The sequence below is a fragment of the Chiloscyllium plagiosum genome, chromosome 30 (genome assembly GCF_004010195.1).
Source record: "Chiloscyllium plagiosum isolate BGI_BamShark_2017 chromosome 30, ASM401019v2, whole genome shotgun sequence".
NCBI classification, from domain to species: Eukaryota; Metazoa; Chordata; class Chondrichthyes; order Orectolobiformes; family Hemiscylliidae; genus Chiloscyllium; species Chiloscyllium plagiosum.
This window is the reverse complement of record NC_057739.1, coordinates 29,576,252-29,591,586: the sequence shown is the minus strand read 5'-3', so window position 1 is coordinate 29,591,586 and position 15,335 is coordinate 29,576,252.

Here is a 15,335-nt window from a genome sequence, read left to right as displayed (position 1 = left end):
CTCCTTATTGTATGTTTGTTCTGAAACAGGGTACTTGTTACACAGCTAATGGAGAGAGACCAAAAAAACCCAGCAGATGCTGGAATCCAAGGTAGACAAGCAGGGGTCCCTCTCTCACTGCCACAGTGCCGTGACCTCTTCAGCCCTTCTGCTTGTCTACACAGCTCATGGAAGCCGTAAAGTTCACAGTCTCTGTCCACACTCATTTTCTTTCCAAAGCCAGGTTTTCTAAGAATAGGAGGGCCAGAACTCAAGGTCTACATCCACTCCTCTGTTGAGGTCACTCAGTAGATTCAAGATAATTTGGGTATTCTGCTGATATCAAAGTCAATCTCTTCACAGAATTGATCTTTCACCTATGCAATGGAGATTAACTGGCTTTGCTAAAGTTGAGAGGTAAATGGAGAGAACACGTTCTGAACCATGTGGGGGTTTCTATCAATGAGAATAGTGAGTTCCTTATAGTAAAGCTTGCACAGTTTTCATGGTTTCTTTAGAAGTCTTCTCATGACAGATGAATGTGTAATGTTTTTTATTTCAGTGATCCACTGAGCTGGGTCTTTTGAAGGAATGTTCTATAGATGTTCAACCTGGCAATTTCCATGTCAATTACAGCTATCTTTCGCACATAACTGGGCGGCACAGTGGTTAGCACTGCTGCCTCACAGCACCAGAGACCTGGGTTCATTTCCCACCTCAGGCGACTGACTGTGTGGAGTTTGCACATTCTCCCCGTGTCTGTGGGTTTCCTCCGGGTGCTCCAGTTTCCTCCCACAGTCCAAAAATGTGCAGGTTAGGTGAATTGGCCATGCTAAATTGCCCGTAGTGTTAGGGGCAGGGTAAATGTAGGAGAATGGGTCTGGGTGGATTGCGCTTCAACGGGTCGGTGTGGACTTGTTGGGCCAAAGGGCTTGTTTCCACACTGTAAGTAATCTAATCTAAACTGATTAGCTGCAAGTCAAGTGTCATTTGAAGCATCCATTGAGTAGATGTATCACAGCATGTCAGCACCTTACTAGTCAAAAGCTGCTTGACTTGAGTTGGGTAATGGCTGACCAATTATCCTCACCAGAGACAGCATGTGGCACTCATCTTTTACACTAATGGAGTTGGATGTCACTTGTAACTGCTGTCTCCTGTTTTACATGAAACTGGAATGTTTAAAAACCCTGGACGGCCAGACATCAGGGTACCCCTTTTGAAGATCCTGGTTGAGTCCACAGAAATACAGTGTTCTATATTGTTACAGCAAGTTGTCTGACAGATAATATATTTAGCACCAGTGGGCCTTTGGATTCCATTCCAGGTATTTAGTTAGGGTTTACTCCCTTGCCCTTCAAATCTCCCGAGGCATCAACAAGGCAATGGAACTGTTCCTCCTGTTTGATTGGTGAGTGCCTGGGGATGTCCACATTCCAGTAATCGTATAAGCTGCCTGTTTAGGGCCACCCCTGGGTTCCCCTGAAGCATTAGCCAGGGACCCAGGTAAACTTCTGTGTGTTGTCATGAAAGAGCATAGTAGATGGATTGCCAATGGAGAGACTGTTCTGACAAGAGGCTTACACATTTAACTCTCTTCCACACATTACTGCAAGCAAGTGGCGTGGACAGAAATTGAGAAGCAAGCTAACCACAACTGCAGCAAGTATGCTAACTCTCTTCACCCACACAGTAGAGGCACCTGCTGAACACACAAACCTAAAGGGGTTAGAACTTGGTTTAGTGGGCAGGTTACAAGCAGCTAGCCTGGTTGGAATAACGATAATGTAAACAATTGGCAGAGGATGAAACAGTCTTGACTGTTTCCAGCCAATAGATCTACTGTTGCATTGCATGTTTTCTGAAACCAGCTGAACACTGAGTGAACCTGATTCTGATGGGGAGCATGCAAGAAGATGCAGGTGCAACCAGGGCCGGGGAAATTACAAATTTCTTTTTCTTCCTTTGCTCACTGGATGAGGGCATCACTGGCCAGGCAACATTTATTGCCCATCCCTAATTACCCAGAGGGCAATGTTAAGCGTCAACCATATTCATGTGGGTCTGGAGTCACAAGTAGGCCAGACCAGGTTAGGACAGCAGCTTTTTTCCCTAAAGGGCATGAATGAATTAGTCAATGCTTGTGTTCTCTCGTTCTGTTTCACACTGTGATTGGGAAAGTGCAATGGAAGTCCTCGGCTTGGTGTAGAGAGTGTCTCAGTAACTTCTCCAATGCAGGGGAGGATTGAAAACTATGCAATACCTCCTGCTAAAGGTGGAACTAATCTGTCACATGAAGGTTAAGGGCTCACCGTCATTCTCACAGCTACATGCAATGTTCTTCAAGCTCTAATGCAATATTCCAGTTATGGCTGTAGCAGATGATGTAGCTTGGTAAGAGTTTTCACTGAGCACCTTGCACTCTGGGCTGTATTCCTCAGTGAAGATGAAGTAGGAGAAGTATGCTCTGAAGAACTGGTGAGGACATGGGGCTGTGCAGTGTTCTTCTGCTTCTCCTCCTTCTCCTTCCCACTGTACCTGCTTTCACCTGGTCACCTTGCCAACTTCCAGGCCCACCTGATCACATTTAACATCCTGATCACATCCTGTAGAAGGATGTGAATGCCACTGAAACAATCCAGCATCAGATCAGTGCCACATGAAGCTGAGAAAGTTAATCAGGTGGCAAGTCATTGGAGCCAAGTACCATGGAGATGTTCCACAATAACCAAAGAACTCTTACTTAAAACATTTACCAGGCACCTTATTTTTGGGATTCTTATGAGACCGGGCAAAGAGTGGTTCCAGGAATGAGAGCTAGTTTGGAGAAGTTGTGATTGTTATCCTTAAAGAAGAGATTTGATAGGCGTGTTCAAAATCCTAAGGGCTTAGAAAGTGTAAATAGAGGGAAACTGTCCTCATCGGCAGAAGGGTCAAGAACCAGAGGACAGGATTATAAAGAGGAGTGTCAAAAGACCCAATAGCATTTTGAGGAAGCACTGTCTTACACTACATAATGAACAATTCCAGACATTTGGTGAATCAGAATACACTGCCAGACAGTGTGGTTTGCCAAAGGGAATTGAATAAGCACTTCAACAGAAAGTTTGGGGAGAATGGAATTAACTGAACTGCCCTTGCAGAGAGATGGCATAGATCTGACAGGCCTAATGGCCTCCTTCTGTGCTATAACCGTTCAATTTGAAGAGTACTGGCATGTAGTTTTTGCACCTATGGAGACTTCCAATATGGAGGGTGGCCCAATTCTGGTGATTAACATGTGTATGAACCCCCTCAACACCCCCCAACCCCCTTCCCCACATCCCCCACCTGCTGTACTGGATGCTGAAGTGCTGTTTTTGGGGCTTGAAAGTGAGAATGCATCTTGAATTTTGAGGCAAAGTTTCTACTTTAGCAGAGCTCCTCAGAAATTCAACAGACAAGATGTCTTAATGGAACAGATACCAGAGAAATTGGTTCAATTTTCAATTCAGTTCTTTAAAATTACGATGTAAAACCCTGGTTGAAATTGATTGCCCAGGATGATTCAGAGACTTAGTTCATTTCTGTTGATTTACATTAAGTGTATTTGGAACCCACAGGCTAACAAGGCCTCACATTAGGCGTGTCCTTCCAATTACTCTGCAACCTACTATATGTTCATCTTGACCACAAAGTCAGCACAAATAAAATATTATTTCTGGTCTTTCATCATTGAAACTTGTGCATTAAAATTTTATTACCACTTAGTCATGACAGAAGTTGAATTGCTCTTCTGTTCACTATGGTAAACCAGTAGATCACAAATAGCATCAATTCTTTGACGAGAACAGGTCATTGAAAGGGCTGAAATAGGAACATATTTTCAAGGTTATCAATGACAGGGAATTAATCTTCTAGCTATCAAATTTACAAGTATAATAGCTGTTTTGGAAGGGTGCAAGAGCAATAGTGTACCTCCAAATTATAAAACTTGCTCTTTATTTGTTTTAAGAATGCATTACACAGCCTATGATCATTTTGTGTTTTGTCAAAGAAGTAACTCTGATAGCAGGACGCCTTTACAATATTTCATGTGACTAATGGCTAGTCTGTACAGAAAATTGAAGGGTGATCTGATTGAAAGTTTTAAAATGTTAAAAGAGTTTGATGGTGAAGGAGACCAAGAAGGAAGTGATGCAATTGAAAAATTACAATCTGGCCATTTTGGACAATATTCTGGAAACGCCTTTCCCACACAATAGGATATCGAAAGTTGGAACTCTGTTAGAATCATACAGAACAGAGGAGGCCCTTCTGCCCATCAAGTATGCATTACCAAATATAAACCACTATCTCCCAGTCCCACTTCCCCATACTATCCACATAACCTTGGGTGTTATGCCATTTCAAGTGCTTAAGCGTTTTTTAAAGGTTGAGGATTTCTGCCTCAACTACCCTCCCAGGCACTGTATTCTAGACTCCCAGCATCCTCTGGGTAAAAACATATTTCCTCAAAACTCCCCTAAACTTCCTTCCTTTCACTTTAAAACGATGCCCCCTTGTCATTGACCCTTCAGGGAATTGCTGCCTTCTATTCACCCTGTCCATGGCCTCTCATAATCTCATAATCCCTCAATCAGATTCCCCTTCAACCTTCTCTAGTCTAAAGTAAACAGCCCCAGTTTATTCAGCCTGTCTTCATCGCTGAAATACTGGAAAGGCAACTTCCTGCTGAATCTCTTTTGCATTGCCTCCAGTGCATCACATCCTTCCTATAGTGTGGTGCCCGCATCTGCAGACAATCCTCCAACTGTGGTCTAACCAACGTTCTGTGCAGCTCCAACTTGTCCTCCCTGCTCTTATAATCTGTGCCACAACTGGTAAAGGCAAACATTCAATATTTCTTAACTACCCTAATAATGTGTCCTACCATCTTTTGGGGATCTGTGGACAAGCACCCCAAGATCCCTGTACGCAACCTAATATCTTGCCATTCGTTGAGTGCTTCCTTACCTTGCTCCTTCTTGCAAAATGCATTACCTCACATTTATCCAGAAGGCAGTAGATGCTAGGACCTTCAGAGCTATCAAGACTGAGATTGATCAATTTGCTTTGAGTATTAGCATGGAATATATGGAGTAAAGCCTCATAAATGGATTGGAGGTAGATGTCCCGATCTAATTGAAAGATGGTGCAGAAGGAACTTAATGGCTGACTCCTGTTTTCCTTTTGGTGCATTCTGACGGCCTTCCAGCATGTCTCCCAATGGTTATCATTCAGATGTGAGTCTTAGTAATAAATCTCAATTGGTTGTTCAACTGCAGGGTCACCACACCTGTCCTCAGCGAACAGACATGTGCAAACACAGTCAATCACTGGATCCTGATCAGAGTATCCTGGCTGATCGTTCCAATTCTAAAGCAGATATGCTGAAGATAAGTATAGCACCCCCATTTGTCTCCCACCTGTACAATGATGTTAACAAGGTAATAAACCTTACTATTTCATATTTGCCTGATCTTATGTAGAGATGTGTGTAACAAAATGTGAAGGCTTAGAATGCTACCAAACCCTGCTACACATTACATTTATAAGAAGAAATAGACAGACACTTCCAGTGTTGGCTCAGAGAAAGCTTGTTCTTTTGAAACCAGAAATTACATAGAAACATGGCAGATAGCAGCAGAAGTAGGTCCCTCGACACCCTTGGGTTTGCTCTAACATTCAATATAATCACAGTTGATCATTGAGCTCAGTACCCTAATTTCACCCTCCCTCCATATCCCTTGATCCTTTTAACCACAACAGCTATATCTACCTCCTTCTTTAAAACACTTTTCTGTGATAGTCAATTCCACAGGTTCACCACCCCCTGGATGAAGAAATTGCTCCTCCTGTCAGTCCTAAAAGGTTTATCCCTTATCCTTAAACTATCACCCTTGGTTCCATTGGGAACATCCTGCTTGCATCGACTCTGACTAGTCCTGTTAGAATTTTGTAGGATTCTAATAAATTCTCCACAATTCTTCTAAACTCCAGTGAATATGATCCTAACTGACTCAATCACTCCTCAATCATCAGTCGTGCCATCCAAGGAATAAATTTGGTAAACCTTTGTTGTATTCCCTCCTCAGCAAGAACAACTTTCCTCTAATAAACAGACCAAAACTGCACAATATTCCAACTGAGGCCTCACTAATACACTGTATAATTGCAGCAAGACATCTCTGATCCTGTACTCGAATCCTCTCGTCATGAGGGCCATCATACAGTTTGCCTTCCTTACTGCCCACTGCAGTAACTTATAACGACCTTCCTTTCAATAATCTGCCTTCCTATTTTTGTTATCAAAGTAGATAATGTAATTTTATCCATATTTTAATGCATCTACAAAAATGTGCTGATTCACTCAGCCTATCTGAAAGACACTGCAACATCTCTGCATCCCCTTCACAGCTTAGCCTTCCCTGTAGCTTTGTGTTATTTGCAAGTTTTGAGAATAATTTAGTATTGATTTTCGCATCTAAATCATTAATATATATTGTAAATAGCTGGGGTCCTAATACCAACTCCTGCTCCATTTTGCAGCAGCAGTGGGTGTGGTGAGAGCAAGGAGCTGAGTGGGAGTGGTCGAATTAAGCTCTGGGAAGGTGAGTGAACTGATAATATTTGGGCAGTGGCTACCCAACCAGCTGTCATGGTGCATATTGGCACCAATGATATAGGTTAAAAAATGGGATGAAGTCCTACAAGCAGAATTTAGAGAGTTGGGAGTCAAGTTAAAAAGTAGGACCTCAGAGATACTAATCTCAGGATTGCTACCAGTGCCACATGCTAGTCAGAATAGAAATTAAAGAACTGGCAGGATGAATGAGTGGCTTGAGAGATGGTGCAGGACAGAGGGGTTCAGATTTTTGGAAAATTGATTCATGTTCTGGGGGGAAGTGAGACTATTACAAATCGGATGGTCTACACCTGGGCAGGACTGGAACCAATGTCCTAGGGGGTGCTTTTGCTAACGCTGTTGGGGAGGGTTTAAACTAATGTGACAGGGGAAGGGAACCAAATGAGGGGTTAGTGGACAGTAAAGAAGCAGTAACTAAAGCCTGTAAGGAACTAGATAATGAAGTCAGCGTGACTAAGGGGAAGAGTAGGCAGAGAGCAGATGATGTACGAATAAGTACAGATGGCCTGAGGTGTATTTGTTTTAGTGCGAGAAGTGTAGTAGGAAAGGCAGATGAACTTAGGGCTTGGATTAGTACCTGGGAATATGATGTTATTGCTATTACTGAGACTTGGTTGAGGGAAGGGCAAGTTTGGCAACTAAATATTCCAGGATATCGATGCTTCAGGTGGGATAGAGAGGGAGGTAAAAGGGGTGGAGGAGTTGCATTTCTCATCAGAGAGGATATCACAGCTGTGCTGAAGGAGGCCACTATGGAGGACTCGAGCAGTGAGGCAATATGGGCAGAGCTCAGAAATAGGAAGGGTGTGGTAACAATGTTGGAGCTGTACTACAGGCCTCCCAACATCGAGCATGAGAAAGAAGTACAAATATGTAAACAGATTATGGAAAGATGTAGGAGCAACAGGGTGGCGGTGATGGGAGAGTTTAATTTTTCCAACATTGACTGGGATTCGCTTAATGTCGGAGGTTTAGATGGAATGGAATTTGTAAGGAGCATCCAGGAGGGTTTTAGAGAGCAGTATGTAAATAATTCAACTCAGGAAGGGGCCATACTGGACCTGGTGTTGGGGAATGAGCCAAGCCAGGTGGTTGAAGTTTCAGTAGGGGATTACTTTTGGAATAGTGATCACGATTCTGTGAGTTTTAGAACACACGTGGATAAAGATGAGAGTGGTCCTGAAAGGAGAGTGCTAAATTGGGGGAAGGCCAACTATATCAAAATTCGGCAGGAGCTGGGGAATATGGGTTGGGAGCAGATGTTTGAGGGTAAATCCACATTTGATATGTGGAAGGCTTTTAAAGAGAGGTTGATTAGAGTGTAGAACAGAAAAATGTGTTGCTGGAAAAGTGCAGCAAGTCAGGCAGCATCCAAGGAGCAGGAGAATCGACGTTTCGGGCATAAGCCCTTCTTCAGGACCTGAAATGTCGATTCTCCTGCTCCTTGGATGCTGCCTGATCTGTTGCGCTTTTCCAGCAACACATTTTTCAGCTCTGATCTCCAGCATCTGCAGTCCTCACTTTCTCCTAGAGTGCAGAACAGACATGTCCTTGTGAAAATGGCTAAGTTAGGGAACCATGGATGACAGGTGAAATTGTGAGACCAGCTAAGAGGAAAAAGGAAGCATACATAAGGTCTCGGTCACTGAAAACAGGTGAACCTTTGGAAGAACATCGGGAAAGTAGGACCAATCTGAAACGAGGAATTAAGAGGGCAAAACCAGGCCAAGAAGTATCTTTAGTAAACAGGGTTAAGAAAAATCCCAAAGCCTTTTATTCGTATATAAGGAGCAAGAGTTAACTAGAGAAAGGGTTGGCACACTTAAGGACAAAGGAAAGTTATGCATGGAGTCAGAGAAAATGGATGAGATTCTTAATGAGTACTTCGCATCGGTATTCACCGAGGAGAGGGACATGACGGATGTTGAAGTTAGGGATGGATGTTTCATTACTCTAGGTCAAGTCGGCATAAGGAGGGAGGAAGTGTTGGATATTCTAAAAGGCATTAAAGTGGACAAGTCCCCAGGTCCGCATGGGATATATCCCATGTTAATGAAGGAAGTGAGAGAGGAAATAGCTGGGCGTTAACAGATATCTTTGCAGCATCCTTGAACATGGGTGAGGTCCCAGACGACTGGAGAATTGCTAATGTTGTCCCCTTGTTTAAGAAGGGTAGTAAGGATAATCTACGTAGTTATAGGTCGGTGAGCCTGGCATCAGTGGTAGAGAAGCTGCTGGAGAAGATACTGAGGGATAGGATCTATTTATATTTGGAAGAAAATGGGCTTATCAGTGATGGCAGCATGGTTTTGTGCAGGGAAGATCATGTCTTACTAACTTTATAGAATTCTTTGAGGAAGTGACAAAGTTGATTCATGAGGGAAGAGCTGTAGATGTCATATTCATGGTCTTCAGTAAGGCATTTGATAAGGTTCCCAATGGTAGGCTAATGGAGAAAGTGAAGTTGCATGGGGCCCAGGGTGCACTAGCTAGATAGATAAAGAAATGGCTGAGCAATAGGAGACAGAGAGTAGTAGTGGAAGGGAGTTTCTCAAAATGAAGACCTGTGACCAGTGGTATTCCACAGGGATCAGTGGTGGGAGCACTTTTGTTTGTGATATACATAAATGATCTGGAGGAAGGTATTGGTGGTCTGATTAGCAAGTTTTCAGGTGACACTAAGATTGGTGGAGTAGCAGATAGCAAAGGGGACTGTCAGAGAATGCAACAGAACACAGATAGATTGGAGATTCAGGCAGAGAAATGGCAGATGGAGTTCAAACTGGGTAAATGTGAGCTAATGCATTTTGGAAGATCCAATTCCAGAGCGAACTATAACATAAATAGAAAAGCCCTGAGGAAAATTGAGTATGGAGAGATCAGGATCTTCAGATCCATTGTACTCTGAAGGTGGCAATGTGGGTTGTTAGAGTGGTCAAGAAGGCATACGGCATGCTTTCCTTCATCAGACTGTCGGGTATTGAGTACAAGAATTGGCAGGTTATGTTACAGTTGTATCAGACTTTGCTTTGGCCACATTTGGAATACTGTGTACAGTTCTGGTTGCCACATCACCAGAAGGATGCTTTGGAGAGGGTACAGAGGAGATTCACCAGGATGTTGCCTGGTATGGAGGGCACTAGGTATGAAGAGATGTGAGTAGATTAGGATTAATTTCATTAGAAACATGAAGGTTAAGGGGGGGGGAAACCTGATTAAGGTCTACAAAATCATGAGAGGTAGAGACAGGGTGGATAGCAAGAAGCTTTTTCCCAGAGTGGGGGACTCAATTACTAGGGGTCACGAGTTCAAGGTGAGATGGGAAATGTTTAAGGGTGCACACTATGTGTGCAAAGTTCTTTATGCAGAGGGTTATGGGTGCCTGGAATGTGTTGCCAGCGGAAGAGGTAGAGGCGGGCATGATTCATTCAATATGTATCTAGACAGATACATGAATGGACAGGGAGCAGAGGGATATAGATCCTTGGAAAATAAGTGACAGGTTTAGATAGAGGATCTGGATCAGCACAGGCTTGGAGTGCCGAAGGGCCTGTTCCTGTGCTGTAATGTTCTTTGTTCTTTGTACCCCACTAGTCAGTTGCCTGCCATTCAGAAAAGGACACAATTATCACAACTATTTCTACTCTTTGCTTCCTGTCTGCTCATTGATTTTTAAACATTTCAATACATTACCCTCAATCTATGCGTTTAATTTTACATGTTAATCTCTTACATGGGAATTTGTCGAAGTCCTTCTGAAAGACCAAATAAACCACAACTACTGGCTCCCTCTGGTTCCTTTAGCACTAGCACAATGGTGGCATAGGACTTGAAAACTCTACCCTAAGCAATGCCGTTAACCTTGAAACCTCAGGGGAATGTACATGTTTAAAACCTGAAAGGGATATGTGCCATCTTCAGAACAGCTCATTGAAGTTTAAAAACCAATTTAGAATTATATAATCCCTACAGTGCAGATAGAGGGCATTCAGCCCATCAGATCTGCACCAATTCTCCGACCAGCACCCCGACCCAGACCAACCCCACCATCCTGCATTTCTCATGGCTAACCTACCCAGCCTGCACATCTCTGGGATAATTTACCACAGTCAATCCACCTAACCTACACATATTTGGACTGTGGGAGGAAACTGGAGCACCCGGTGAAAACCTACCTAGACACAGGGAGAAAATGCAAACTCAACGCAGACAGTCACCCAAACCTGGAATCAAGCCCAGGTCCCTGGTGCTGTGTGGTGGCAGTGCCAATCACTGTGCCACCATGCTACTGTACACATGCACCTTTAACATTGTGAAGTGTCCCAATTAAGGCACATCAGAGGAGCACCATCACAGAATATCTGAAAGGAAGCTGCATTCCGAACTATTGGCACAGGAGAACAAAACTTGATCAGAGGAGAGTTTTACAAGGGTCTTAAAAGGAGAGCAAAAGGTGGCGGTACAAAGAAGACGAGGAAAGGAATTCCTAGCACAGTGCTTCCCACTGCAATCCCAATCTTGAGGCTTGAAAATTAATGTGACCACTTCTCAGTGAGAACAGAGTGGGGGCTTTCGGGACCGTTGAAGTGGAGGCACGGCTATAACAACTCAGAAGGAGTTCCATGGCTGGCATTGTTGCAACCATAAAGCTCATGAGCACTCTTGGGGTCACAACAACCACTTTGGGAAGCCCTGTCCCAGATCCTAAGTTGCTGAAGGTATGCCCAAAGAGTAAAGAGATCTAGGGAGGTTGGCATCTTTGGCAACATAGTAACTGTATTATTTCAAAGAATTTTATTATCACATAGAGAAGAAGAATTGCATTCCTATTATTAGAATTGTATATCATAATCTAACAGTAGACACACAGCCGTTCTGTTCAGATTTGCTGAGCACTTGGTCTGCAGATTACAATTAGAAAAGGGTTGACACAACTCAACTCAGTTAAGTTTCAAAAACATTATTCTGCACAACATGACCTGAACTTTAGGGCAAATAAGAAACAAATGAAAATATAATGGTTTTGGATACTCTAGAGCTCAGAGGCAATTGCAAATCGACATTGTGCAACATTTGTTGACATTGATGCAATACGAAACTCAGAGGGGTGTGGAGAAGCTAATATCAAACATAGAGTATTGGCTTAGTTGTTGGAGGTAGTGGGTTATGGCCTCCACAATGATTAGGCAAATTGACTCGAAGCTTATTAATTTTATCTAATTTGTAAAGACTATCTTCTTTTGATTTGGTGCCTTCCAAAACTATGGACTACAATAAGAAAGGACTGCTTTTGAAAGCATGAATTTGCCAGACAGATACATACTTTCACAGCAAGGAATTTGATACTTATTGGGAACTGCTTTTGATGCTGTATGTTACTACAATATGCAGACAATCAGGAGCCGAGGAAATCTTTATAAGTGAAGCTGATTGATGCTCAGTTAGCTGAGCAAGTTGGAACTGGAAATAAGGCACAAAGACTCAGACAGATATAGAGACAGACACAGAACTGTGTACTGCTGTTGTCCCCAAGAGAAGCTGCCTGTTCTCTGCAGTAAAAAGGATCAGTTAAAGTTGAAGAAAACCATATACCTTCTCTGCAGCAATTACTGTGATTTTGACTTTTGAATTGATAAATAAGAGATATTTTCCAAATGAATCAGCCACTCTGAACTTCTTGGAAACTAACGTAAATTTTCAGAGAAAAACAATGGAACACCAAAGGCCAGGCTAGGCAAAGAAGGATATTTCAACATAAGAATCAGGAGGCAAAGACCACTGCACTGATTTTCCAGTTTTTCTTCTATGCCCATCAATAATCTATTTCCTTATTTGTTTGTCTGTGTTAGTTTCTGTAAGGGAGAGCTTGTAAGAGGACTAGACTTATAATTAGTAGTGCTACATGCCAGTGGTATATATCTGTTTGTCTGTAGCTATATTAATTACCTATAAGAAAAATCATCCCTGTTTAGTACAGAAATCTGGTCTGTGCTTCCTATCTACCTTGATCTGAAAGTCAAGTAAATTGGGGAACTGTTCATACCTTAAAAAAACTTTAACATTTGGTACGATTTCAGAAGTAGTGAGGCTCGATTTAAGGCACGCCACATTGGTGGGTCAAAACATGCTCCATTGTAAATTCACATATTTTGCCTCAACTAAAAATGTATTAATTTTACTTTATTCTCCATAGCTAAATGGCAACGTTGATGGGATGTTGAGAAGCAGCAGCATGGGAGGTTCTTTAGTGACTGGCTGAGGAACCAGCAGATGTAGAGCTGAGGTATCACAGCACCATCACTGGCAGAAAGGTGAAACTTCAGGAGTACAGATTTCCATTAGCAATTTCCCTTATCACCATGGGTAGTAGAATTTACAGGAGAAATGCATAAAGACAGAACATTTTTTTCATCTATTAGAGATAATACTTTTCCGTGGCACTTCAAATGTCAGCTCTACTCAGAGAGATGAAGAAATGCTGTTATAAAATGGTACATTTAGCACCCACTTTGCTCATTGTACCTCAGGCATTAAAGTATGGAAGGATCTGTGGTTACGTCCTCAATTGTTTCATTCAGATTTTATACTTATACAACAGTGACAAATGAGAACTCAATGACAATGAGCACTGAGAACATTTACCAATAATAGAAGCAGAAAGAGAACAGAACAAATCACTCAAAATGACATTTCAAGACCCTCTCGGCCTCAACAAGTCAAATTGAGCAGGAAAACCATTAGCAGCGCTTAATTTCTAACTTCAGAGAGATTAACACCATGAGAAACATAGGCAAGGCTAGCTTTTCATTTTTAATGTGTTTATATGAAAATGCAGTTTTCTTCATGAAAAAAATGTAGTCATCATCCATAATATCATACGTTTTCCCCAAAATGATTTGATAAAGAAAACAAAAAGTTGAATTTTAGAATATGTTTAAGTTAAACTTTTTCAAGAAAATGATTACCTGTCACTTGAGAAAGAGAAGGAAGCAGGCAGACAGGTTGCAGGAAATGGTTGCCGTGCCTGAGTTTCAATATGTTTATAATGAGAATTCAAAAACAATCTGTATTTAAATCCTAACTGATGTATGTAGCTTCAGTAAGAAAGGGAAATGATAATTCTTCAGGTACTACAGAGGACTTACTTCACCATTTCAAGGTAGATGCCCGAGAGACAGAAAATGCTGGCATCTTGTGCGGAAAGAGAAACAGTTAACAACTTGAGTCCAGCATGACTTTTCTTCTTCAAATGCTGCAGGACCTGCTGTGTTTCTCTGGCATCATTTTTTTTTAAATTTTAGATCTCCAGCATCCACTGTACTTTACTTTTATCATAGACAGCTTAGAATGCTTTTTCCAGATCTGTTGACTTATAGATCCACATTTTTCTTATATTTCTATCCTGATATCTAAGTTCTAAAACCAAAATGTCCTCTGCCTCATCGTAGCTATCACAGCCCTAAACTGACATTTTGAGCTGCAAAAATAGTCAAATGAGTAAACAAGGCAAAGGAATATACAATAAATGGCAGGATGTTGAAATTGTGGAAGAAGCGAGTGATCATGGATTGTATTTCAACAGATGACTGAAGGTAATAAGTCAAGTAAATGTGATGGTTGAAAAGGCAGAAGGGACACTTATTAGCCAAGCCATAGAATATCAAAGGTTGTTCTACAACTGTGTAAAACCCTAAGTAGGCCACAGCTATAGTACTGCACACAGATCTGGTCACCACGTTGTAGGAAAGCTGTAAATTTAACAAAAAAGGATAATGCAGAAATTTAAGAGGAAGTGATCAGGACTAGAGAATTTAGGTTATGCAGGAAGATTAGATTGGAAAGGTTGGAAAGGAAAAGGCTGAGGTGTGTAAAAGTTCTGAAAAAGAGTCATGTCAAACTCAAAATGTTTCTCTCTCCACAGATTTCTCTCCTAGACTTGCTGGTGTGTTTCTCCAGAATTCTCTGTTTTGTTTCAGATTTCCAACATCCACAATGTTTTGCTTTCATTCAAGTGTATGGCGGTCTTAGTTAGAATGGATAGCAAAGTCTAATAAAGAGATGAAATGGATATAAAGTAATTGGTTGAAGGATTAAAGGTGAACTGTGGAGAAATATTTTCACCCAGAGGATAGTAGGGATCTGGAATTCAGTGTCTGATTCAGGTGATAACAACAGAAACGCTCATCTCATTTAAAAAACACTTGGTTATGCACTGTATGAGCTGTAATTTAGAAAGTTATTGATGAAGAAGCAGAAAGTGAGATTAGACTGGATAGACTTTTTTATCTAGCACAGACATGATGGGACAAATAACTTACATCTTTGATGGAAATTTCCATGATTCTATTGATTGTCAAATAACAATAAACTCTGCTTTACCCAAGCAGGTGTTAATTAAACAATAGTTAAAATTTATGGCCCTGATAGGACCGTAGCTTGATTTTGTAAAAACAATATATTTTCTTTTACATATGATGCTCTGTCCTTTGAAAACAATATATCATCTGACTTATTGTAAAAAATACTGAGAGAAATGATGCATAAGATACATATGTCTATCTCAACAATGAGACACACTCGTTGAAATCTTGCAATTACTGTGTAGCCATGATACTCCAGATATAGGTTGCACCAAATCCAACAAATAAAGAGACAGAACTTTCAGTCTGAAATCTGAATTTATTGCAAC